The 27,247-nt window shown below is 48.2% G+C and overlaps 1 protein-coding gene across 2 annotated transcripts in view; it reads left to right on the forward strand.

Annotated features, from left to right (window-relative positions):
* LOC144768728 (membrane-spanning 4-domains subfamily A member 4D-like) overlaps nucleotides 1–27,247 on the forward strand; it is a 501,596-nt gene that overhangs the window by 317,797 nt on the left and 156,552 nt on the right. The gene's annotated exons all lie outside the window — the stretch shown is intronic.

Below are 27,247 nucleotides of genomic sequence, written 5' to 3' on the forward strand. Positions count from 1 at the left end.
GAGAGGATAGTAGTGTCAACAAATAACTACTAGTCAGAATGTAAGGTCAACATGTTTCTGCAGACGAATGGAGCCAAAAGGTATCCTGCTGCTTCATCAGGACCATTATCGCTACTGCTATATATATTAAAAGGGGTATCACCTGATTGTGATTTGAATCATCCTTCTCCTTGCTTTCATGGTTTGATCAGTAAATGAAGTTCCAGAAAAGCCACACACAGACAAAAAGACAAAAAAGAGAGACACATCACAGTTAGTCTGAATTAGTTTGTAGCTTCGTGTGCCATCTGAGGCACTGCTTCTATTCCGAGCGTATATCACAACTTAGTGTCCCTCCAGAGTACACACATGCGCTCAAGCTTGCACCACCGGTCGAACCCACTCACCTATTTGGAAGGAGAGGACTGCTCCACCTCACCTGGCTGCAGCGCAGGTAAATAGAGCACCGCTCTAGTAAACAAATGTAAAACACAATCAGAGGGGGGACAAAGAATCTCAAATTCAAATAACTGCCTTGACATCAAACTATTGTGAAGACGCAATCTAGATCACTGTTTCTCGATTTGTGAACACTCAGCCCAGTAACTCAAGCTGATCATACATCATAGATTTTATTCATATATAGGCTGCCAGTTGCCCTTTTCAATTAAGAAACCAACCCTCATGTGGTATCTGAGCCACTCTGACGATTAATCTACTACAGCACAGAAAACGTGCCTACATAAAAACAAGTCAATTGCACCGGTACCGCTGTTATCATGGAGCCGCACCCTGCACTCTCATCTTAATTTGTATTCTCAATAGGGGTGGGAAACCGGCTGTGTTCTGGAGCCGAGTACTAGAATCAGCTCACTAGCGTTGCATAGTTCCCACATGGTTAGGGGCCGCATACATTTGACCGAACGTGTATTTTTGAAGAAAGTCTCTTCGGATGTTAATCAGACCCGAGAGGTTGCGCTTCGTTTTACATTTCGCAACTCTGTCGGGTTCGCACTCAGACACACGATAAGTCCAAATTGTCAACCCTCTTAGCGCACACACTCACCTGCCCGTCGGTACTCCAGACGTCCCTCTGGGCTATCTTGGAGAGGTACCGGCGTGGCAGCATTGCTGGAGTTTTAACCTGTTTCTTCGATCCAGACGCCATGAAACTGTCACGTGTCATTCGACACTCCCCTGCGTCATTGTTGGATTTCTGGGTAATGTAGTTCCTTTCACTTCCGGACCCGTGAGGATACCGATAATCAAAAGTCTTGTATGTATTCTCAACATGAAAAGCCAGAATAGCTACTATTCCTCACTGGAATATCTCCTACCACACAAGTAAGCACAACAATCCAAGTCAAACAAGGTGTTTATCGAGCACTGTGAAATTACACGCAACTTTTGAATTTCAACAAACTTTATTGGCAGGCAGACTCCCTTGGTCAAGCGTTCTGATAATTTACACAGCGCCACCATTCAGTCAAGTAGTATTAAAGGAGAAGACAATGCACTGACTTCTGCCATATTCTAAAGGTGCCAGTGACTGTGTGCGTAAATGGAATGATTATGTGGTTATTCTACCCTTTCTATTCTTGGTCACTTGTAATTCAAGTATTCATACATTCCACAGCTAATTATTTTGTGAACTAGCAAATCGGCAAGCGATCATGATCTCCATATGAGCTTGCAAGTAGGTATATGCCGTATCTCGACCGCTCCTTATATTGGGGGTAATTATTAGCAGATCCACAGGCGACCATGGTCACTATATGAGCTTGCAGTAGGTATAGGGCGTATATCGACCACTCCCTATATCGTGGTATAACTGGTGGTTAATGGCAGACAAAGACCAGAGAGGATATACCCACAGTCGTCGAATCGTCATCTAGGAGCCATCATATGCATTACTATGCTGTACCGCTATCTGTTGTGTAGTTGTATCAAGTAAACAAACTTACCCAATAGAGGTAGCAGTTACGGTTTGGGCGCATCTTAACCATCTCATTGGGCAACAAAAACCAAGAAACAGACTCAGGTAATACATTTGTGGAAGTCAAGTTTGTATTTCACCATGACATCCAACGCATATCTCACAATGACATCCAAGGGATATCTTCATTGAGCCCGATTTTATCTGAATTAAGTCTGTAGACCCATTTCTGCTCTCTCTTGAATAAAAATGTACTGATATCTGTCACGTGAGGAGGAATTAGCGGCTGTTTGATCACTGTCCACTTCAAATCAGTGGGCTGATGTCCCACCTCTACAAAGTGACTCGTCATTTTGGTTGCTTGTCTACAGCATCTAATTGAGCTTTTATGCTCAGAGATTCGCACTTTGATCTTACGCGTGGTCATCCCTACGTATTTCATGTTGCAAGGGCAGGTAATCAAATATACGAGGTTCTGGCTGTTGCAATTAGTGAACCGTCGTTGTTCCCACAGGCGGTTAGTGCCTATGTCAATGCTTGTTGTTTTGGATGTCTGCGGACAAGCTGCGCAGTTGCCACAGGGATGGTGACCAGTTACGGCTGGCATATTCCATAATGTACCTACAGCGCGAGGAATGCTGGTCTTAGGTCACGTATGGACTAATTGGTCCTTGATATTCTGTCCCCGCTTGAATGCAGACAATGGTGGTGGAAGTGTGTCTGTTCCAGTATTCAGGATGCCCCAGTGCTTTCTGATGATTTTTTGTATTTGATTAGACTGTGTACAGAATGTATTTACACATGTGATCCGCTCTTGCTTAGGTTTAGGGGGCAAAAGCTCGAGCAGGCTCTCCCTGTTATTATTAGATGCCCTTTTCTTCGACCTGCGGATCAGGCGTCTTGGGTATCCTTTCTCTGACAGATTCATCTCCAGATTATTAGCATGATTCTCAAAAGCCACTCCGGTGGAACAATTGCGCTGTATCCGCAGAAATTGCCCGCAGGGCAAATTGTCCCTTAGTGCTTTCGGGTGACAGCTATCGTAGCTCAGAAGCGAGTTTCTGGCCATCGGCTTCCGATACAGTTCTGAGTGCAAACCAGTAGATGTTGAAGTGATTAGTAGGTCCAGACGGATTCCTCCCCTGCCTTCCGCGGGAGTACTAGCTAACGCCCTGATCCTTTTTTAATTACATTCAGCCAGCATAGCGCTCGCTTAGCGCTTCTTTTTAAATTATCCTCACCTGCTTCCAGGGACCCCTCCCTGTCACAGCCTTCCCGCGCAGCCGAGCTTGAGGCTGCAGCGGACCCAGGACTCCCCGTTCGCCGCCTTCAGCGGCCGCTCCCCCGGCCACGCCCACTCTTTCTGGCCACGCCCCTGTGGGACCTTTAATAGGAGCTGAATACGAGCTCAAGCAAACAGACGGATTCCTCCCCTGCCTTCCGCGGGAGTACTAGCTAACGCCCTGATCCTTTTTTAATTACATTCAGCCAGCATAGCGCTCGCTTAGCGCTTCTTTTTAAATTATCCTCACCTGCTTCCAGGGACCCTTCCCTGTCACAGCCTTCCCGCGCAGCCGAGCTTGAGGCTGCAGCGGACCCAGGACTCCCCGTTCGCCGCCTTCAGCGGCCGCTCCCCCGGCCACGCCCACTCTTTCTGGCCACGCCCCTGTGGGACCTTTAATAGGAGCTGAATACGAGCTCAAGCAAACAGACGGATTCCTCCCCTGCCTTCCGCGGGAGTACTAGCTAACGCCCTGATCCTTTTTTAATTACATTCAGCCAGCATAGCGCTCGCTTAGCGCTTCTTTTTAAATTATCCTCACCTGCTTCCAGGGACCCCTCCCTGTCACAGCCTTCCCGTGCAGCCGAGCTTGAGGCTGCAGCGGACCCAGGACTCCCCGTTCGCCGCCTTCAGCGGCCGCTCCCCCGGCCACGCCCACTCTTTCTGGACACGCCCCTCTGCAGCCCTATTTACCATGTGCTTCCACCGTTCGCGCAGCGGACGGGCGCAGCGGGCGCGCCGTTTGCGCGCCGAAGGCGCGCCTAAGGCAAGCCCGTCTGCGCCCGTCCGCGACCGGCCGGGACCAGGGGCCATAGATCCTGCCCAATTCGTGTCATATACCTCCGCCCAATTATCTGCACTTATGACTCCCACAACTGTCCCTCTCCCGTTAGCCGCGCGCATTGCTTCACTTGGCATTTCTGCACCTTCCTGCTCAACCTCATCCCCCTCCCCCTTACCCTCCATCCTCCCCCCAATGATTTATCAAGCAACCCCTTCCCTTCCACCGTCACTCCCTGTAGCCTCGGCACTTCTGTTAAACACCCGGTCAGCTGTTAAGCATCAGATCGAACTCTTTAATCTTCTCTCCACTGATTCCCCTGATTACCTCTTTCTCACGGAGACATGGTTTTCTCCTGATTCTCTCCCCGACCTTCTTACTATCCTCCGTGACACATATTATGCCCTCCGTGCGGACCGACCGGCCAGCAAAACCGGCGGTGGAGTGGCAATGATCATTCGGTCTACGCTGAAGTTTCAGCTTCTTGACCACTCTCCTATTCCCAACGTGGACTTCCTGGTCGCTCGGTCCACCAATCTCATCGACCCCCTTACCTTTGTCCTTGTCTACCGGCCCCCTCTGCCTATGCCTCAATTTGTTCCCCTCTTTCAAGATATCTTGGCCACTTTATCAGTCAACAACTCGGCAGTTGTCCTATTAGGCGACTTCAACTACTGGCCAGACGATCCTCGAGAAAGCCCAACTTCTAAAGACTTTTCTGCAACGCTCTGCTCTTTAAACTTTTCTCCTCACGTCTTCTCACCCACTCACGCTAAGGGTCATACCGTGGACCAAATCTGGTCCCTGCGTTGCCCCCTCTCTGTTCTTTCCATTCTTTCCTGTCTCTGGTCAGATCACTTCTTAATCTCTTTTAACATTCCCCTCTCCTCTCATCCCAAAGTCCCATGCCCCAAAAACTTGACAGCCCGTTGTTGGAATAAGACAGATCTCTCCCTCCTCTCTTCTTCTCTGGCCTCCACTACACCTGACTTGACCGACCTCTCCCTGGAAGATCAAGCTGATGCGGTTGGTGCTTGGTTATCCTCCTCCTGTGACCTCGCCGCCCCTCTTAAAAACATCAAATCTGGTCGGCCCCATGAGGCCCACCGGTGGTTCACTAGTGAACTCAAAGTGTTAAAACTCAATCTCAGGCGATCAGAACGCCAATGGAGGCATCACTATTGTCCTCTTCTTCGCACTAAGTATAAGTCACTACTTAACGACTACAAAAAAGCTATCATCTCGGCAAAAATGGAATACTTCTCTGAAAAAGTCTCCCGCTCTTCCAACAAATCCCGAGAGATTTTTTCACTCGTAAAACAACTTGCCACGTCCGATCGTACCAACGCTAGCGTCGCCCCTTCCCTCTCATTATGTCTCTCCCTCAACAATCACTTTATTAACAAAATTTCTGCTATTAAAGCCAACATTCCTGCAGTCTCTCAAAACCTGGTCATCCCGCCTCTCCCCCCCCCGCCTTTCTTGTTAGACCTCTTTCCCCCCATCACTGCTGCACAATTCCTTGCTCTGCTGGCCAAGGTCAAATCGGGATCACTGTGCCTGGGTACCCGGGAACAGTGTGAAAGCTGGTATAATAGCAATCCAGGAACAGTTTGAAAGCGGATATAATAGCAGTCCATCCTGGACTGCTATTATATACACACTTTCACACGGTTCCTGGACATTCCAGGAACGGTGTTCAAGCGGGTATAACAGCAATGCAGGAGCAGTGTGAAAGCGGGTATAATAGCAGTCCAGGAACCGTGTGAAAGTGGCTATATTAGCAGTCCAGGAACAGTGTGAAAGCTGGTATAATAGCAATCCAGGAGCAGTGTGAAAGCTTGTATAATAGCAATCCAGGAGCAGTGTAAAAGCGGGTTAAATAGCAGTCCAGGAATAGTGTGAAAGCGAGTATAATTGCAATCCAGGAGCAGTGTGAAAGTGGGTATAATAGCAATCCAGGAGCAGTGTGAAAGCGGGTATAATAGCAGTCCAGGAACAGTGTGAAAGTGGGTATAATAGCAATCTAGGAGCAGTGTGAAAGCGGGTATAATAGCAGTCCAGGAACAGTGTGAAAGCAGGTATAATAAGCAATCCAGGAGCAGTGTGAAAGCGGGTATAATTGCAATCCAGGAGCAGTGTGAAAGTGGGTATAATAGCAATCCAGGAGCAGTGTGAAAGTGGGTATAATAGCAATCCAGGCACAGTGTGAAAGCGGGTATAATAGCAGTCCAGGAACAGTGTGAAAGTGGGTATATTAGCAATCTAGGAGCAGTGTGAAAGTGGGTATAATAGCAGTCCAGGAACAGTGTGAAAGCAGGTATAATAAGCAATCCAGGAGCAGTGTGAAAGCGGGTATAATTGCAATCCAGGAGCAGTGTGAAAGTGGGTATAATAGCAATCCAGGAGCAGTGTGAAAGTGGGTATAATAGCAGTCCAGGAACAGTGTGAAAGTGGGTATAATAGCAATCCAGGCGCAGTGTGAAAGCGGGTATAATAGCAGTCCAGGAACAGTGTGAAAGTGGGTATAATAGCAATCTGGGAGCAGTGTGAAAGCGGGTATAATAGCAGTCCAGGAACAGTGTGAAAGCAGGTATAATAAGCAATCCAGGAGCAGTGTGAAAGCGGGTATAATAGCAGTCCAGGAACAGTGTGAAAGCGGGTATAGCAGTCCTCAGGAAGTGCACTTTTTGTCTCCCCCTGTGTAAACCACTATAGCACCGATCAATCCTATGTTGAGAGATATTTGTTTTCATTGTCATTGTTGGTGTTTGACTATAGAGTGAAAAAAATACTTTGCGTTGGCACATGGTTTCTCACCATGTCCTTCCAGCAGGAACTCAACAATGCAGTGTACTGCTCATATAACTAAACTAATGCATGTGAATGTGTTTAATGAATGAGTTTATCAATGCTTGCTGTCATACAAGAACACAAATAATTACTTTTCACTGTAAAGATACAAAGTCATTGTCACACCCATCCAATTGCGCTACCGATGGTTGCTTACCTTTAAGCGATACCAGGACTGGTTGGCAACCAAGATTAACTCTAGCAAAAATGTTTAGCAGCCCTGCTCCTTTCCTCTCTTTTTCCATTCATGTTTTTTATCTTTTTTTTTTTTAAAGTTTCAAAAACCTTTATTGAGTCATAAAGCATGGTACATCAATGCATGAACTTCGAATAATGACATTAAACATTAGAAAGCATAGTTAGGTCATCTTTCCATGCTGTGTCGTAATAGTCATTAACCTAAAAGTAAGGGGATAATCAAAAGTTACTCTAAACCCTCCCTCCCTTTACATAACATGGATGAATTCGTAGGAAGCAAATGTCCATAGTAGTCCGGAAGCAGTCCATATGCATAGCAAATGTGCAAAGAGCGATGTAAGGGTGTCGTCCATCTTCTGTACCCCACCCCCCCAGCCGCCAGTAAGGAGACATAACAATCAGGTCTCAACCTCGACACAGAAATCATAATTAGACCCAGTCCCGCAGAAATACAAAGCGAGCAACAAATGCAAATACAACCCCAATAGCCGGTGAGCAGTGGCAGAGTGTATGCGGATACGGTTTCACTCAGATGTTGTAGTGAGTAGCGTTGCATTGGGTAGAGGCTCCCCAGCCCGTATGTCTCCTTCCTCTGCACTCAACGTAAGAAGATATGCCGGGAGTGGTGCCCATATGTCTTTCGGCTGTGAGGTGAGGGGGAGGAGCTCAGCATAGTCATGTAACCTCTCTTGCCATGTGGACAGGGAGTGAATCCAACATTTAAACTTGGGAGCGCGGCCCCTGCCCCAGCGGCATGCAATTAAATGCTTAGCAAGCAACAGACTCATGGCTAGAAATTTTTTGTGTACGGTGACCACAGATTGTGTTAGTCCCAACAGTGCCATGAGTGGACAGGGGGTGATTGTCACATCGAGCATGCTCGTGAGTCCCTCAAATATCTGATCCCAGTATCTAGCAATTTGGGGGCAGAACCAAGCTAAATGTATGAAATCGGCTCCAGCGGCGCCGCATCGAAGACAGCAGTCAGTGTCTCTTAAGCGAAACCTATGTAATTTGGCAGGTGTGTGATAGAGTCTGTGAAGAAATTTATAATGGAGGAGCCGCAACCTGTTGTTACTGGTAATTGCCTGTGTTTTAGTGCAGCTGGTTTCCCACTGTTCGTCAGTGAGGGGCGAGTCCAAGTCTCCATCCCATTCCAATCTAGCTCTAGCAAGGGCAGCATTGGGCGCATTCAGCGCGTGTTTATAAAGCATGGATATGACGTGTCGAGGGGCTTCAGGTTGTACCAATGCATGAAGTGGAGCGAGTGTATCAGGTTCAGCGGGGAATGAGGGAGTTAAGGCTCGCACATTTTGCCTCAGTCTGGTAAATAGAAAGGTATCCATGGTAGGAGGTGCCACTTCCCCGAAAAATTGTTCTGCCGTGCGGAATGTACCCTGTACATAAAGGTCTCCCCAGCACCTTATTTTAAATTTACGTAGCATTACGTGACATATTACCTCACATGTAACTTGGAGCCTAGGGTCATTAAGCAAGGTTAGGTTGGGCGAGTAGGCAAATGGGTTACCTAGTACAGTGAGAAGATGGTCCCATGCCTGTACAGTGCAGTCCACAGTGGAAGGGTCACGGCTCATCTGACTGACATGGGTATGAATATAGCCAGTGGGGACAACAGGACTCATATAACCTTCCTCTACGGCCAAATGAGCCATATATGGTGGGGGGTGATACCAGTAAACCGCAAAATGGGCCTGTGCGCAATCATAATACCTCTCAAAATTGGGTACTTCAAATCCACCCATATGGAAAGGGAGCATAAGAGTGTCGAGGCTGAGTCTGGCTTGTTTCCCTCCCCATATAAGACGCGAAAGCTGGGAATTGAGAGTGCGGAAAAAAACGGCGCTAGGGTTGTATGGGATGTTAACAAATAGGTATAGCAGCTTGGGTAGTATGTTCATTTTTATCAGCGAAATGCGGCCCGCCATGGAGAGGGGAAGGTGTAGCCATTTCGAAATGTTGTCTGTAATCTTGTCCAATGTGGTGCCATAGTTGGCACGCATCATTGCTACCTTGTCCCTAAGTATATGGACCCCCAGATATTTCACCTCCTCCTGCTCCCACAGCAATGGGTAGTCAAGTTGGAAAATGTGCGTATTATCTGTGAGTGGGAAGACAGCAGATTTAGACCAATTGATCTGAATGCCAGTGACACCTCCAAATTTAGTAATTTCGCGAAGTATCGGGTTCAGATTCACGCTAGGCTTTTCAATGTACAAGGTGACGTCGTCGGCATAGAGTGACACCAGGAGAGGCCGGGAGTTATAAATGAGGGAGTGGTGGTTGTGTTTTTGCCTAAGTAGTGCAGCTAGGGGCTCAATTGCCAAGGCAAAGAGGATGGGGGACAGTGGGCAGCCCTGTAGGGTCACTCGCTGGACATGAAACGGAGCGGTCCTGGATCCATTGAGGAGTACAGTAGCAGTGGGCTGATGATATAGTAGTTTCACCCAGTCCAGTCTAGGAAACTGAACGGTACCCCCATATATTGTAGTGTACCCAGCAAGTAGTCCCATTCAAGGGAATCAAATGCCTTGGTGGCATCGAGAAAGACCGCAACGGCATCACATTTGGGGTTGAGATCTTGGATCACGGCATGAAGTGTGTGGAGATTATGGGAAGTAGCCCGATTGGGCACAAACCCAGCTTGGTCAGGAAGAACTAAGCGTTCCATGAGGAGATTGAGTCTCGTGGCTAAGGCCTTGGCTAGTATTTTAGTGTCATTGTTCATGAGGGAGAGGGGTCGGTAGGAATCGCAGTGTGAAGGGGACTTACCGGGTTTAAGTAGAGATGTAATAAGCGCCTCCCTCATTGTGCAGGGCAGGCTGCCCTCCTCCAGAGCTGCGTAGTATACCCATTGGAGGATGGGGGCTAATATAGGGGCATAGAGTTTATAAAAATCAATAGGGAGGCCATCGGATCCTGGGGCTTTGCCAGAGCGCATACTCATAATGGCGTCCGTTATCTCCTCGAGTTAGAATGGAGCATGCAAGAACTTTTGTTGTCCCTCACCCAGCCATGCCAGTGCGACATCTTCAAAGTATGTTGGGAGGTCAATGGGTTCCCCTCTATGTGATGTGTACAGTGCATGGTAGTGGTCTCGAAATACGCGGAGGATATCATGGAGGTTCCTGTGTACGTCCCCATTGTCATCTTGTATCTCTGTGACGTAAGTTGTAAATCTAGGGGGTTTAATAGCATTCGCCAAAGCTCTCCCCGGCCTGTCCCCTTCACCATATATGCGTGCCATGTGTGGGCGCCCTAAAAACTTTCCCTCCTTGTCTGCCACCTGTGTGTATTCAGAAATTTTGTTACGTAAACGCTGGAGAATGTCGGGGTCATCTGGGCTGCGTGTTCTGGCCTTCTCCAGCTCTTTAAGCTCGATGTCTAGTTTATATAGTTCATTGCGCAGAGACCTCAACACTCCACCTCCCTTCGCGATGCACCACCCCTGACGGTAACCTTAAAGGTCTCCCAGACAGTGGACATACTTTCTACAGAGGAGATGTTGCGTTCAAAAAAGTCGCGAATATCTTGTTCGAGTTCGGCCTTAAAAGCCGCGTCACGAAGGTGAGCAGGATTGAGCCGCCACGAGAGGTAGGGGGAAACATTATGGGGCAACTGGATCTCTACAAGGACCGGAGAGTAGTCCGAGAAAGTGCGAGCAAGGTGCACCGCTCGGGTCAGCCAAGGGGCTAGTCCAGCAGAGACAAACACATAGTCAAGCCTTGCCCATGTAGACTGTAGGGAAGAGCATAAATACAAAGAAGGGGGGAAGGGGTCCTAGGGGAAGTTTAGTGACCAGACAATGCTACAGCCCCAATTCTGACAATTATACCAACAAACAAGTAGCAGAGGGTCAAACGAAAAGAAACTACAAACTAAGTGTCTGTGTAAATGGAAGGAGGAGTGAGACCATGAATAAATCACCTAGGGTATTCATTCGTTAGGGAAAAAAGTGTTCCCATCAGTTTTCGACCTGGACCGCCCTTCATCATCTGGGATCCTTCATTCCCTGAAGGCAAGAATGTAAACCCACAGAGTACTGGCAGATGTATCAGCCTAATCCAAACTGTGGGTCCCAGTGGTCGAGTTAGAAAAAAGGGGGTTAACGGTATCAACTGAATAGCAGTGCACAAAGATATAGTGAGAAAAATGATAAGTGATGAGACGTGTGTCTGTAAATAAAATTGGGTAGTGAAGGGGTTAAAGACTTTAATATGTACCTCTTCAATCCCAAATCTAAAAAGGAGTGAGAGGATAGTAGTGTCAACAAATAACTACTAGTCAGAATGTAAGGTCAACATGTTTCTGCAGACGAATGGAGCCAAAAGGTATCCTGCTGCTTCATCAGGACCATTATCGCTACTGCTATATATATTAAAAGGGGTATCACCTGATTGTGATTTGAATCATCCTTCTCCTTGCTTTCATGGTTTGATCAGTAAATGAAGTTCCAGAAAAGCCACACACAGACAAAAAGACAAAAAAGAGAGACACATCACAGTTAGTCTGAATTAGTTTGTAGCTTCGTGTGCCATCTGAGGCACTGCTTCTATTCCGAGCGTATATCGCAACTTAGTGTCCCTCCAGAGTACACACATGCGCTCAAGCTTGCACCACCGGTCGAACCCACTCACCTATTTGGAAGGAGAGGACTGCTCCACCTCACCTGGCTGCAGCGCAGGTAAATAGAGCACCGCTCTAGTAAACAAATGTAAAACACAATCAGAGGGGGGACAAAGAATCTCAAATTCAAATAACTGCCTTGACATCAAACTATTGTGAAGACGCAATCTAGATCACTGTTTCTCGATTTGTGAACACTCAGCCCAGTAACTCAAGCTGATCATACATCATAGATTTTATTCATATATAGGCTGCCAGTTGCCCTTTTCAATTAAGAAACCAACCCTCATGTGGTATCTGAGCCACTCTGACGATTAATCTACTACAGCACAGAAAACGTGCCTACATAAAAACAAGTCAATTGCACCGGTACCGCTGTTATCATGGAGCCGCACCCTGCACTCTCATCTTAATTTGTATTCTCAATAGGGGTGGGAAACCGGCTGTGTTCTGGAGCCGAGTACTAGAATCAGCTCACTAGCGTTGCATAGTTCCCACATGGTTAGGGGCCGCATACATTTGACCGAACGTGTATTTTTGAAGAAAGTCTCTTCGGATGTTAATCAGACCCGAGAGGTTGCGCTTCGTTTTACATTTCGCAACTCTGTCGGGTTCGCACTCAGACACACGATAAGTCCAAATTGTCAACCCTCTTAGCGCACACACTCACCTGCCCGTCGGTACTCCAGACGTCCCTCTGGGCTATCTTGGAGAGATACCGGCGTGGCAGCATTGCTGGAGTTTTAACCTGTTTCTTCGATCCAGACGCCATGAAACTGTCACGTGTCATTCGACACTCCCCTGCGTCATTGTTGGATTTCTGGGTAATGTAGTTCCTTTCACTTCCGGACCCGTGAGGATACCGATAATCAAAAGTCTTGTATGTATTCTCAACATGAAAAGCCAGAATAGCTACTATTCCTCACTGGAATATCTCCTACCACACAAGTAAGCACAACAATCCAAGTCAAACAAGGTGTTTATCGAGCACTGTGAAATTACACGCAACTTTTGAATTTCAACAAACTTTATTGGCAGGCAGACTCCCTTGGTCAAGCGTTCTGATAATTTACACAGCGCCACCATTCAGTCAAGTAGTATTAAAGGAGAAGACAATGCACTGACTTCTGCCATATTCTAAAGGTGGCAGTGACTGTGTGCGTAAATGGAATGATTATGTGATTATTCTACCCTTTCTATTCTTGGTCACTTGTAATTCAAGTATTCATACATTCCACAGCTAATTATTTTGTGAACTAGCAAATCGGCAAGCGATCATGATCTCCATATGAGCTTGCAAGTAGGTATATGCCGTATCTCGACCGCTCCTTATATTGGGGGTAATTATTAGCAGATCCACAGGCGACCATGGTCACTATATGAGCTTGCAGTAGGTATAGGGCGTATATCGACCACTCCCTATATCGTGGTATAACTGGTGGTTAATGGCAGACAAAGACCAGAGAGGATATACCCACAGTCGTCGAATCGTCATCTAGGAGCCATCATATGCATTACTATGCTGTACCGCTATCTGTTGTGTAGTTGTATCAAGTAAACAAACTTACCCAATAGAGGTAGCAGTTACGGTTTGGGCGCATCTTAACCATCTCATTGGGCAACAAAAACCAAGAAACAGACTCAGGTAATACATTTGTGGAAGTCAAGTTTGTATTTCACCATGACATCCAACGCATATCTCACAATGACATCCAAGGGATATCTTCATTGAGCCCGATTTTATCTGAATTAAGTCTGTAGACCCATTTCTGCTCTCTCTTGAATAAAAATGTACTGATATCTGTCACGTGAGGAGGAATTAGCGGCTGTTTGAACACTGTCCACTTCAAATCAGTGGGCTGATGTCCCACCTCTACAAAGTGACTCGTCATTTTGGTTGCTTGTCTACAGCATCTAATTGAGCTTTTATGCTCAGAGATTCGCACTTTGATCTTACGCGTGGTCATCCCTACGTATTTCATGTTGCAAGGGCAGGTAATCAAATATACGAGGTTCTGGCTGTTGCAATTAGTGAACCGTCGTTGTTCCCACAGGCGGTTAGTGCCTATGTCAATGCTTGTTGTTTTGGATGTCTGCGGACAAGCTGCGCAGTTGCCACAGGGATGGTGACCAGTTACGGCTGGCATATTCCATAATGTACCTACAGCGCGAGGAATGCTGGTCTTAGGTCACGTATGGACTAATTGGTCCTTGATATTCTGTCCCCGCTTGAATGCAAACAATGGTGGTGGAAGTGTGTCTGTTCCAGTATTCAGGATGCCCCAGTGCTTTCTGATGATTTTTTGTATTTGATTAGACTGTGTACAGAATGTATTTACACATGTGATCCGCTCTTGCTTAGGTTTAGGGGGCAAAAGCTCGAGCAGGCTCTCCCTGTTATTATTAGATGCCCTTTTCTTCGACCTGCGGATCAGGCGTCTTGGGTATCCTTTCTCTGACAGATTCATCTCCAGATTATTAGCATGATTCTCAAAAGCCACTCCGGTGGAACAATTGCGCTGTATCCGCAGAAATTGCCCGTAGGGCAAATTGTCCCTTAGTGCTTTCGGGGGACAGCTATCGTAGCTCAGAAGCGAGTTTCTGGCCATCGGCTTCCGATACAGTTCTGAGTGCAAACCAGTAGATGTTGAAGTGATTAGTAGGTCCAGACGGATTCCTCCCCTGCCTTCCGCGGGAGTACTAGCTAACGCCCTGATCCTTTTTTAATTACATTCAGCCAGCATAGCGCTCGCTTAGCGCTTCTTTTTAAATTATCCTCACCTGCTTCCAGGGACCCCTCCCTGTCACAGCCTTCCCGCGCAGCCGAGCTTGAGGCTGCAGCGGACCCAGGACTCCCCGTTCGCCGCCTTCAGCGGCCGCTCCCCCGGCCACGCCCACTCTTTCTGGCCACGCCCCTGTGGGACCTTTAATAGGAGCTGAATACGAGCTCAAGCAAACAGACGGATTCCTCCCCTGCCTTCCGCGGGAGTACTAGCTAACGCCCTGATCCTTTTTTAATTACATTCAGCCAGCATAGCGCTCGCTTAGCGCTTCTTTTTAAATTATCCTCACCTGCTTCCAGGGACCCTTCCCTGTCACAGCCTTCCCGCGCAGCCGAGCTTGAGGCTGCAGCGGACCCAGGACTCCCCGTTCGCCGCCTTCAGCGGCCGCTCCCCCGGCCACGCCCACTCTTTCTGGCCACGCCCCTGTGGGACCTTTAATAGGAGCTGAATACGAGCTCAAGCAAACAGACGGATTCCTCCCCTGCCTTCCGCGGGAGTACTAGCTAACGCCCTGATCCTTTTTTAATTACATTCAGCCAGCATAGCGCTCGCTTAGCGCTTCTTTTTAAATTATCCTCACCTGCTTCCAGGGACCCCTCCCTGTCACAGCCTTCCCGTGCAGCCGAGCTTGAGGCTGCAGCGGACCCAGGACTCCCCGTTCGCCGCCTTCAGCGGCCGCTCCCCCGGCCACGCCCACTCTTTCTGGACACGCCCCTCTGCAGCCCTATTTACCATGTGCTTCCACCGTTCGCGCAGCGGACGGGCGCAGCGGGCGCGCCGTTTGCGCGCCGAAGGCCCGCCTAAGGCAAGCCCGTCTGCGCCCGTCCGCGACCGGCCGGGACCAGGGGCCATAGATCCTGCCCAATTCGTGTCATATACCTCCGCCCAATTATCTGCACTTATGACTCCCACAACTGTCCCTCTCCCGTTAGCCGCGCGCATTGCTTCACTTGGCATTTCTGCACCTTCCTGCTCAACCTCATCCCCCTCCCCCTTACCCTCCATCCTCCCCCCAATGATTTATCAAGCAACCCCTTCCCTTCCACCGTCACTCCCTGTAGCCTCGGCACTTCTGTTAAACACCCGGTCAGCTGTTAAGCATCAGATCGAACTCTTTAATCTTCTCTCCACTGATTCCCCTGATTACCTCTTTCTCACGGAGACATGGTTTTCTCCTGATTCTCTCCCCGACCTTCTTACTATCCTCCGTGACACATATTATGCCCTCCGTGCGGACCGACCGGCCAGCAAAACCGGCGGTGGAGTGGCAATGATCATTCGGTCTACGCTGAAGTTTCAGCTTCTTGACCACTCTCCTATTCCCAACGTGGACTTCCTGGTCGCTCGGTCCACCAATCTCATCGACCCCCTTACCTTTGTCCTTGTCTACCGGCCCCCTCTGCCTATGCCTCAATTTGTTCCCCTCTTTCAAGATATCTTGGCCACTTTATCAGTCAACAACTCGGCAGTTGTCCTATTAGGCGACTTCAACTACTGGCCAGACGATCCTCGAGAAAGCCCAACTTCTAAAGACTTTTCTGCAACGCTCTGCTCTTTAAACTTTTCTCCTCACGTCTTCTCACCCACTCACGCTAAGGGTCATACCTTGGACCAAATCTGGTCCCTGCGTTGCCCCCTCTCTGTTCTTTCCATTCTTCCCTGTCTCTGGTCAGATCACTTCTTAATCTCTTTTAACATTCCCCTCTCCTCTCATCCCAAAGTCCCATGCCCCAAAAACTTGACAGCCCGTTGTTGGAATAAGACAGATCTCTCCCTCCTCTCTTCTTCTCTGGCCTCCACTACACCTGACTTGACCGACCTCTCCCTGGAAGATCAAGCTGATGCGGTTGGTGCTTGGTTATCCTCCTCCTGTGACCTCGCCGCCCCTCTTAAAAACATCAAATCTGGTCGGCCCCATGAGGCCCACCGGTGGTTCACTAGTGAACTCAAAGTGTTAAAACTCAATCTCAGGCGATCAGAACGCCAATGGAGGCATCACTATTGTCCTCTTCTTCGCACTAAGTATAAGTCACTACTTAACGACTACAAAAAAGCTATCATCTCGGCAAAAATGGAATACTTCTCTGAAAAAGTCTCCCGCTCTTCCAACAAATCCCGAGAGATTTTTTCACTCGTAAAACAACTTGCCACGTCCGATCGTACCAACGCTAGCGTCGCCCCTTCCCTCTCATTATGTCTCTCCCTCAACAATCACTTTATTAACAAAATTTCTGCTATTAAAGCCAACATTCCTGCAGTCTCTCAAACCTTGGTCATCCCGCCTCTCCCCCCCCGCCTTTCTTGTTAGACCTCTTTCCCCCCATCACTGCTGCACAATTCCTTGCTCTGCTGGCCAAGGTCAAATCGGGATCGCCAGCTGACGTTGCGCCGGCCCGGATCCTTCAAACCCTTTTTTCTCACTCCCCTGGACCCCCTCTCACACTCCTTAATTCATCCCTGGCCCTAGGATCTGTTCCCTCCTTTTTCAAAACGGCTTCTGTTTTTCCCATAATAAAAAAACCTGGTCTAGACCCTTCTTCACCCTCTAACTTCAGGCCTATTTCCCTCCTCCCCTACCTGGGGAAGATTGTGGAAAGCCATGTCACCTCCTGCCTCTCCTCACACATCGAGAGGCATGGCCTCTTGGCCTCTCACCAGGCGGGCTTCCGCCCGGGTCATTCTACCGAGACGGTCGTCACTGCTGTCCTGGACGAACTGAAGGGAAGGGCTGATTCCAACCTCCCCCAGGCGCTGGTGCTCCTCGACTTGTCGGCTGCGTTTGACACGGTTGATCATGCCATCCTTCTCGACCGTGTCATCGCAGCCGGCATTAGGGGGTTAGCACTATCCTGGCTGAAGTCCTTCCTTCAGGGTAGGTCCCAGGCAGTCCAGCTTGCCGGCTTTTCTGCCCCTCCCCGCCCTCTTGTGTGTGGGGTTCCCCAAGGTTCCTCCCTGTCCCCTCTTCTCTTCAATCTCTACATCTTCCCTCTTATTTTTTCTCTCCGCGAGCTGGGGGTCTCCGTGTATAACTACGCTGACGACCTCCAGCTCATCTTCGATCTCTCCACTCCCGACTCTTCTTCCTTTCTTAGTTCCACTTTAACTTTTATTTCGGACTGGATGATCACGAACCACCTCAAATTAAACCCCGACAAGACGGAGCTTGTCCTCACTGGTGGACCCTCCAATCCCTGGTCCCCTTCTCACTGGCCCCTCTCTTTAGGCACTCCCCCTACTCCAGTTCCCACTGTTCGCACTTTAGGTCTTAAAGTCAGCAGCGACCTTTCCATTCATTCCCAAGTTAGCGCTGTAATCTCATCTTGTTTCTTATCCCTCCGCCTCATTCGCAAGATCTCCCGCTTCTTTTCCACTGATGCCCTCAAATCCATCATTTCAGCCCTTATCACCTCCCGTCTCGACTACGGGAATGCCCTCTATTCCGGCATCCCCGCCTATGAAATGCGCCGGCTTCAGGCCATCCAAAACCGGCCGCCCGGCTCATCTTTCATCTTCCCAAATTTTCCCACATCACGCCTGTCCTCAAGTCCCTTCACTGGCTTCCTGTACGCTTTTGTTCTTCTTTCAAATTAGCTTGCCTACCCTTTTTAGCCTTCACCCACTCTGCCCCTCTGTTCATTGTTTCTTTGATCACTCCTTACACTCCCTCTCGCACTCTTCGTTCGTCCTCTCAACTTCTTCTTCAAGTCCCCCGCTACCGTAAAACTCGCATCGGCGGCACCCGTTTCTCGGTTCTGGCCCCTCAGTATTGGAATAGTCTTCCATTCTCTATCCGATCAATTCCCACTTACCCGGCTTTCCGAAAAGCACTAAAAACCTTTCTTTTTCTTCAGGCCTTCCCTGGTTAGTCCCATCGTCTGCAGTGCCGAACCCGTTCTTTTTTCCCCTTCCCTTCCCTTTCCTTTCCCCCCCCCTCCCCTCCCCCTTACCCCCCAGCGCCAGGAAGCCGCTTGGCCACAGTGCGCTTAATTAAGTTCTTTTTTTCATTTCATTTCATTTCATTTCCAGAAAAGCTAGTTCGTGTTTACTGAATTCGATAGTGAATTTCAAGAATCGATTTCTCCCATTCAGCCATGAACGGAAGTTCCTTAGCTCTTCTTCTGTCCCACGCCAAATCACTAACACGTCATCAATGTAACGTTTCCAGAGGTGCAAGCACCTCCGATACGGGTTGCTATCGATGAGGACATGATCTTGCTCAAACATGTGTACGTACAGATTAGCGAGACTAGGGGCAAAAACGCTGCCCATACTGGTCCCGCTAATCTGCAGGTACACAGTGTCCTCAAACTGAAAAAAGTTCTCAGTCATGGCCAATGTAGCCAAATTCATAATCAACCTGACAGGAGTGATGGAATTCAGATCCCTAGCTGTTAATAGAGTTTCCTTACCTCCAAGGTTTCCGTTTGAGGTATTGACGTATACAAACTCTCCACGTCAAATGATACAAGTAAGTCCAGATCACTGTCAAACTCAATGTCAGGTAAGAGCCTCAATACGTCTTTCGTGTCCTTTAGAAAGGTTGGCATCTCCCACACCATCGGTTTGAGAAAGAAATCAACAAATGTTGATAGGTGTTCTAACAATGAACCCATGCCCGATATAATGGGGCGCCCTGGGGGTGGCCGTTGAATTTTGTGTACTTTAGGCAGTACGTAGAAATAGGGCATCACTGGGTTCGCTGCACATAGGTATTGGGCCTCCTTCGTAGTAACCCATCCCTCGGCTAGAGCTTCTTCTACGATGTGCCCAATCACGGTTGCCAGCCTATCTATCGGGTCAGTTGTCAATATGCGATAAGATTTAGTATCATTGAGTTGTCTTAGACACTCATTGCGGTAAGTGGCCGGGTCCATCAGAACTATGGCCCCACCTTTATCCGCAGGTTTTATTAACACTGAATCATTATTCGACAGATTCCTTAGAGCCTCCTGTTCTTTTTTGCTCAAGTTGATTGTTTGTGAGTTTGTTGAAACAAAACTCTCAGGTCATGGTCAACTGCTTCCTCAAAGGTAAGAACCTTTGCCGGTAGACCTACCGTAGTGGGATTGAATGTAGATGGTCTCTTGAGACCCGTATTGTCATCAGATGTCATTAAATCAGAAGTCTCTCCGTTTTTATTAGAGAACAGAAAATGTAGGCGAATCTTTCGAAAGAATTTACCCATCTCTATTTGTGTAAGAAATGGGTCCCCAGTGTTAGTGGTAACAAAGCCCAACCCCTTGTTAAGGACCTGTTCTTCGATGTCGGTCAGTACATGAGTGCTGAGATTAATTACGAGGCTGGTCCTGGCGATGGCCTCGCTTGTTCTCGGGGGATCTGCTTCCCGTTCCTCAGGTCCATCGTTAGTGGAGGAATGTTCCACTGAACCTGACCTTGTTGCTGTGACTGTGTCCGCCTTCTTCCCCTCATCCTCCCCTGACCAAACCCTAAAAAAGGCTGTTGGTTATAGTCTGGGTAAAATTGTTGTGGACCGTAGTGTCCTGCTGGAGGGGGGCAGTTGATGGCGCCTGGATCGAAGAAACAGGTTAAAACTCCAGCATTGCTGCCGCGCCGGTACCTCCCCAAGACAGCCTAGAGGGAAGTCTGGAGTACCGACGGGCAGGTGAGTGTGTGCGCTAAGAGGGTTGACAATTTGGACTGATCGTGTGTCTGAGTGCGCACCCGACAGAGTTGCGAAATGTAAAATGAAGCGCAACCTGTCGGGTCTGATTAACATCCAAAGAGACTTTCTTCAAAAATACACGTTCGGTCAAATGTATGCGGCCCCTAACCATGTGGAAACTATGCAACGCTAGTGAGCTGATTCGAGTACTCGGCTCCAGAACACAGCCGGTTTCCCACCCCTATTGAGAATACAAATTAAGATGAGAGTGTAGGGTGCGGCTCCATGATAACAGCGGTACCGGGCAATTGACTTGTTTTTATGTAGCCACGTTTTCCGTGCTGTAGTAGATTAATCGACAGAGTGGCTCAGATACCACATAAGGGTTGGTTTCTTAATTGAGAAGAAGGGCAACTGGCAGCCTATATATGAATAAGATCTATGATGTATGATCAGCTTGAGTTACTGGGCTGAGTGTTCACAAATTGAGAAACAGTGATCTAGATTGCGTCTTCACAATAGTTTGATGTCAAGGCAGTTATTTGAATTTGACATTCTTTGTCCCCCCTCTGATTGTGTTTTACATTTGTTGACTAGAGCGGTGCTCTATTTACCTGCGCTGCAGCCAGGTGAGGTGGAGTAGTCCTCTCCTTCCAAATGGGTGAGTGGGTTTGACCGGTGGTGCAAGCTTGAGCGCATGTGTGTACTCTGGAGGGACACTAAGTTGCGATATACGCTCGGAATAGAAGCGGTGCCTCAGATGGCACACAAATCTACAAACTAGTTCAGACTAACTGTGCTGTGTCTCTCTTTTTTGTCTTTTTGTCTGTGTGTGGCTTTTCTGGAACTTCATTTACTGATCAAACCATGAAAGCAAGGAGAAGGATGATTCAAATCACAATCAGGTGATACCCCTTTTAATATATATAGCAGTAGCGATAATGGTCCTGATGAAGCAGCAGGATACCTTTTGGCTCCGTTAGTCTGCAGAAACATGTTGACCTTACATTCTGACTAGTAGTTATTTGTTGACACTACTATCCTCGCACTCCTTTTTAGATTTGGGATTGAAGAGGTACATATTAAAGTCTTTAACCCCTTCACTACCCAATTTTATTTACAGACACACGTCTCATCACTTATCATTTTTCTCACTATATCTTTTTGCACTGCTATTCAGATGATACCGTTAACCCCCTTTTTTCTAACTCGACCACTGGGACCCACAGTTTGGATTAGGCTGATACATCTGCCAGTACTCTGTGGGTTTACATTCTTGCCTTCAGGGAATGAAGGATCCCAGATGATGAAGGGCGGTCCAGGTCGAAAACTGATGGGAACACTTTTTTCCCCAATGAATGAATACCCTAGGTGATTTATTCATGGTCTCACTCCTCCTTCCATTTACACAGACACTTAGTTTGTAGTTTCTTTTCGTTTGACCCTCTGCTACTTGTTTGTTGGTATGAGTTTAGGGAAGAGTAATGTGTGCCTTCTTGCGAGGTAGGGTGGAGATGTCGCCACGTATCCACTAGGTTGTTATCTGCTACGACCTCGCACAAGGCGCGCTACATGTTAGTGTAATGTGTGGGGAGTGGGTGGGACCTATCGACAGACGGTTTCATAGCAGTGTTAAAATCCCCGCCTAGAATAACGTGAGTGATACCTAAGGTGTGTATCTTACATCATAACATCATCAGGGTGGATGGCTGGTCTACGTTGGGGCCATAGAAGTTGGCTAATAATATATCATGTGAGCATAGACGTCCCCATACCAGGCAGAATCTGCCCTCTTTATCCGAGTCGCATCCAGCAGGTATAAAGGCCACCCCTTTTTTAATTAAAATCGTGACCTCCCTAGCGTAGTTGGAATATTGTGAGAAGGAGCGACAAGAGGCCCATCTAGTTGCAAAAGTGGGGGTTTGGCAGGGGGATAGGTGCGTTTCCTGCAAAAGGGCCACATTTACACCCTGTCTGTCAAGGTATCCTAGTACTTGTCTACGCTTTTTAGGGTCATTCAAGCCTCTTATATTCCAGGACAGTAACCTAACACTCTGTGCTTGAGTAGTGCGGGTCATGATGGTTGGGAAAAGAGTATGGTAGAGAATGGTGGTGCAGCTATCGAGTGAGTTTACACAGGTGGAACAACTGCAGTACTAGCAATACATAGCATTTGTAAGTGATGTAGGAATGGTGCTCCGGACTTAGGACAACTGTGCTCCCCCCTCCCCCCTTCCCCACATTGGCTACCCCAACACGCCAGGAAAAAGCCATCCCTCCCCCCATAAACCTTCCACTGAGAAGCTGCTCCCAGCAGTAACAGTCCCAACAAAAGAAAGTCATTAAGTCTCAACGGGGAATGCCCTTAGAAAAGGAGGGCCGCCAGGGGCTCCCGCCTATAATGCTCCCTCTCACTATTTCACCCATCTACCACCACCTGGGTCTCAGGGGCGGAAAACAACGGGGTGGAGAGGAGCAGTCCAGGGACAATAGAAATTTTTTGGACTACTATAGTGCAATACATCACCGGTCAGCAGGATGTCGTCTTGGTGCCCGGATGGGGAATCCCACTGCTGGATGAGTTCATCTCGAAGGGGGCACCTCAAGAGGGTTCCGACATGGGTGAATGAGAGCGGGACCGATGCCTGGCCGCAGCTTCCCGCGAGACCGACCTCCTGTCATGTTTCAGGTACTCTTCAGCTTGATGAGGCGTTTGGAAGATGTGCTGGCGGCCTCGATGGTGGATCCGCAGATGTGCAGGATAGAGCATTGCATACTGGATACTGCGGGATTGGAGCTGCTTCTTCACCGCCAGAAATTTACGTCGAGCCTCCTGCACCGCCTGCGTAAAGTCTGGGTAGAAGGATAGTGTGGTGTTCTTAAAGCGAATTTCCCCCTTCTCTCGTGCCAGGCGTAGCAAAGTGTCCCTGTCTCGGTAGTTGAGAAATTTCATGATAATCGGACGCGGTGGCGCTCCAGGAGGAGGTTTGGGCGCCAGTGACCGATGTGCCCGTTCAATAACTAGGTGCGCCGAAAAAGAGTCATGGCCAAATATGTCGCTCAGCAAACGTTCTAGGTAATCCTCCAGGCGGCCAGTGTTTGTGGATTCTGCTAGGCCTAGCAGGCGCACGTTGTTCCGCCTGGAGCGTGCTTCCAACTCCTCATTTTTGTCCGCAATTACCTTCAAGAGTTTGTCCATCTGCGTCACTTGCTGTCTAGTCGTGGTTGCACCATCCTCAAGGCCTGAAATCCTTTGTTCAGCTTCTTTAAGACGCTCCTTGTGCCCATCCAACTTGGCCACCACATTGTCCAGTCTAAGATTCATAGAATCTATTTTGGAGTCTATTGAGGTCAGGCTTTTTTGCATGGTGACCAGAAGGGTTTTCCAGCCGTCATCAAGCATCTCTGGGGGGTCCGCCTCAACCGGATTTTTGGAGCTGGCACCCGGTGTCCTCCGGCCCTCGAATGGCAGCTTCGACTGCCTGGGTTCAGTTTTCCCCATCTTGACAGTCTGGCCCGAGCAGGTGCGCTGTAGATCTGGGTTCCGAACAGTCAGCCCACTCTCCCCCACTCGGCTGCGCAAATCCAGCGCAATTGTGCTCAGGGCAAGGCAATGGCAAGCGTGGTAGCCGGGCCAGCAGTGCCAGCAGGCGCAGGTAACTTGAGGGACAGGTTCTAAGGTCTCTGACGGACCAAGTGTGAGCAGCTTCGACGATCGAACTAGCTTACCCCATTTAGGGTCTGAGGGTATGAAGTGGCGAAGCACGTGGAAGGACCTCCAGTGAAAATAGCCACAGGCAGCGGCGGCGATGCAGGCAGCAGTATCTTTCAGGTTCCAGGTCGGCGAGTAGGGCCCCCAGAGGCTGGCACAGGTTGAGGCGTCCCAGGAGGCCACGGAGTCAGCAACAGGGCCAGGCGTGTTGTAGTCGTGCCGCTGGGCGCCACGAAATGGCGGCGGGCATGCAGGAGGCGAGAGAAGAACAGGGGCCTGGAGGCTATCCCCGCTGGCGTAGCACTTTCAGGACAGTACAGGTGTGTGAGTCTGTAGATTCGGCGGAGCACAGCCCAGCAGGTCCCAGGATATCACAGCCTCCGGCAAGGTTTGTAAGAGTCACGGAGCCCAGCCCCCAGGAGGACAGCAAAATGGAGGTCGTGAGTCCCAACTCCACAGCGCGCGTGCCCTCAGTGCCACAGGCTCCTAGCTGCACTTTGTCTCCAACCCTCCCACTGCCCTACACCGGAACCGTCGTACGCGGCAATGTCTGGGAGGCGGGGGGGGGGGCTCCACAGGATGTCTCGTGGCTCTGCCGTGCTGGCCGGCATTATTCTGTGGGATGTCGGTGGCCCGAGGGGGGAGGGGGTCGGTGGCACCCCAGCACCAGCCTATGGTCGTTTTGGGTCCGGGGAGAGCGGCAGAGGGTACAAGTCAAGTCGGGACGCCGTGCGGGGAAGCAGGGCCCTGTATCTGGAGCGGCCCGCTAGGCCCCGCAGCACCGGCCTCCAGTAGCTCGCCGCAGCCGCCGAGATGATCAGGCCCCTCCACAGCCCCGTCCCGCGGCAACTTCAAGCACGCCTCCCGGGCTCGCCGTAGGTGGTACCGCCCTGAAACTGCAACCGAGTGTGGAGGAGAACCCACTGAAGGGATCGCGGTTGTCTGTAGTCGGCTTTATGTGGCCAGGATGGGGGTTATGTGTGTCTTTGTCCCTGGTCGGACAGGAGCTCTACGCTAGAGCGGCCATTACGCTCCAGCGCCACCTAGCCCCCCCATGTTTTTTATCTTTCTCTTTTATGTTATGGCTGTCTCTTTCCCCCTTTCACCTCTCCTGTGCCTATTGTCATGAAGTCTGAGGAGGTAAAGACAGAGGTGGGAGCCTTCGATATTCAAAATCAGTCTCCAATAGCTTCAGCCAACTGGGGAAATGCGCAATGGAATAAATTACCAATCCGGCCTACGTGATTGGACGAAACGGAGAACACTAGGCCTTTTCATTAGTCCAAAACATTAAAAAGGGGGAGCTAGAGGAAAAAAACGGTAGAGGACTCATCCTCCAAAGAATTAGTAAATAAACAAAAGGAGTCACTCCTAGGAAATTTGAAAGTGATGTCAACTTCGTAGTGAAGAAAAATTAGTTTTTCTTTCAAATAACACTCACCCAGCAGGGTTACCCCTGGGTGGCATGCTTCATCATTGGGTTCTTCCCTAACCTTCTACAGGAAGGGGCCTGCTACGACTCACGGTTACGTGGGAGAACTTATAGTGTTTTTTACTATACACCTTCACTGATTGCAATGATATCTGAGTGTTTTTTTTGTGTATAAAACTAGGTTAAAAATATCTGGTTAGTGGGAAAGAGATTATTTTATTCAATCCCCTAGTAGACGTGAATAAAAAATGGGGCTGGTGAGAAACTCCTGGGATAAATGTCCCTTAGTTTTATCTGGTGGACTAGTTTCAAGACCTACACCAAGGCTTTTCATCTCGACCTCCGGGGGTTACTCCTTGTTACCAATCCTTCAGTCGTCAAATTTCTCTATACGTGAACGTAGGAATAAAATGGAAATAAATATATACAGCACCGATTTGGTCTGTTCTTTTAAAAAATTTTTTATTTCAAAGTACTTTATTAATTGTTATAGACAAGACATTAGCTAATATCTTCTACAAAGGTTGGAAAAAAATAAGAGACGTTAAAAATATGAACGGCCGGGGCCTCGTATTTGCATTGTTTTGTACAACATACACTAATGTGAGTAGATAGTGATATATTTCACTCTGAATATGTGATGTTCAATGCAAGGGTTAGGTAGACACAGAATATACAGACAGACATAGGATATACTCCCAATAAAACAAAAGAACACACACTACATTACATACATGTAATATGCCCTAATAAGGCCTCATGAGTCCAAACAGGAAAGAAGGGACGCCTGTAGTCATACTCTGCTGGCAAAAAAAAAGTATCCAAAATGGATTAAGTTAGATGTAGAAAGCTTAATGGGGACTAACGTAAAAGTCAAAGTTTCACTAAACCCCGAATTCCAGATTTAGAAAATGGTCAGGGCAGGACTTACGTCATCAAGGCTTGGCTTGTCCCATAATAAACGTTGAAGACGTGCTGCCTTCAGCATCCTAGTAATGGTGCAGCACTAGAACGCATCGCATCTGGAAGAGAAAATGCTCTCACTTTGCTTAACCGAGGCAAAATTTGACAACTGAAGGAGTGGTAACAAGGAGTAACTGACTTAGTTCCTGATGAAAAGCCTTGGTGTAGGGCTTGAAACTAGTCAACCAGAGAAACTAAGGGACATTTATCCCAGGAGTTTCTCATCATCCTCATTTTTTATTCATATTGAATAGGGGATTGAATAAAATCATCCTTTTTCCACTAGCCAGATATTTTTAACCTAGTTTTTTACAAAACTAACCCCACTCCGATATTAATGCAAGCAGTGTAGATGTATCAGCAAGAAACACTATCAGTGCTCCCATGTATCTGAAAGTCGTAGCATGCCCTTTTCCGTAGCAGGTTAGGGAAGAATCCTATGATGAAGCATGCCACCAAGGGGTAACCCTTGTGGGTGAGGGTTATTTGAAAGAAAAACTCATTTTTCTTTACTACAAGGTTGACATCACTTTCAATTTTCCAACGAGGTTGACATCACTTCCAAATTTCCTAGGAGTGACTCCTTTTGTTTACTTACTAATTAGTTGCCATTATAACACCAATGCCACACAGTAGAAACAGCACATGTACTGACAGAGCTCCACCTTCAAGCAAGATTAATATATGCTTTTTGGTGTGTTCTGGTGGCAAATCAATGTTTTAGACCATTTCTTGAAATCTGGTGACCTCTTGTGAGATTCTATGGGGCGCCCTATGACAGCTCTTTTCCATAGCTTTAATGCAGTTCCTGCTCTGATGAGAAGAACATGAAGGGAAGCCTCTTCACAGTTCTTGTTAGAGTACAGTACACTCTTCAGTGGTAACTTAGCCCCACCTGAAAGAGTTCCACGTTACCTCACCAGACAAAGTGATGGCATCTTCATGGTCCATGGGAAAACTTAAATCAGGTAAATATCACTCTGGGTCAATTTGAAGTTCACATTGTTAAAAATTCTAATGAACGTGTATTTTTCAAAATTACCAGTCACTGAGATGACCAG

Source organism: Lissotriton helveticus, chromosome 7, assembly GCF_964261635.1.
Source record: "Lissotriton helveticus chromosome 7, aLisHel1.1, whole genome shotgun sequence".
NCBI lineage: Eukaryota > Metazoa > Chordata > Amphibia > Caudata > Salamandridae > Lissotriton > Lissotriton helveticus.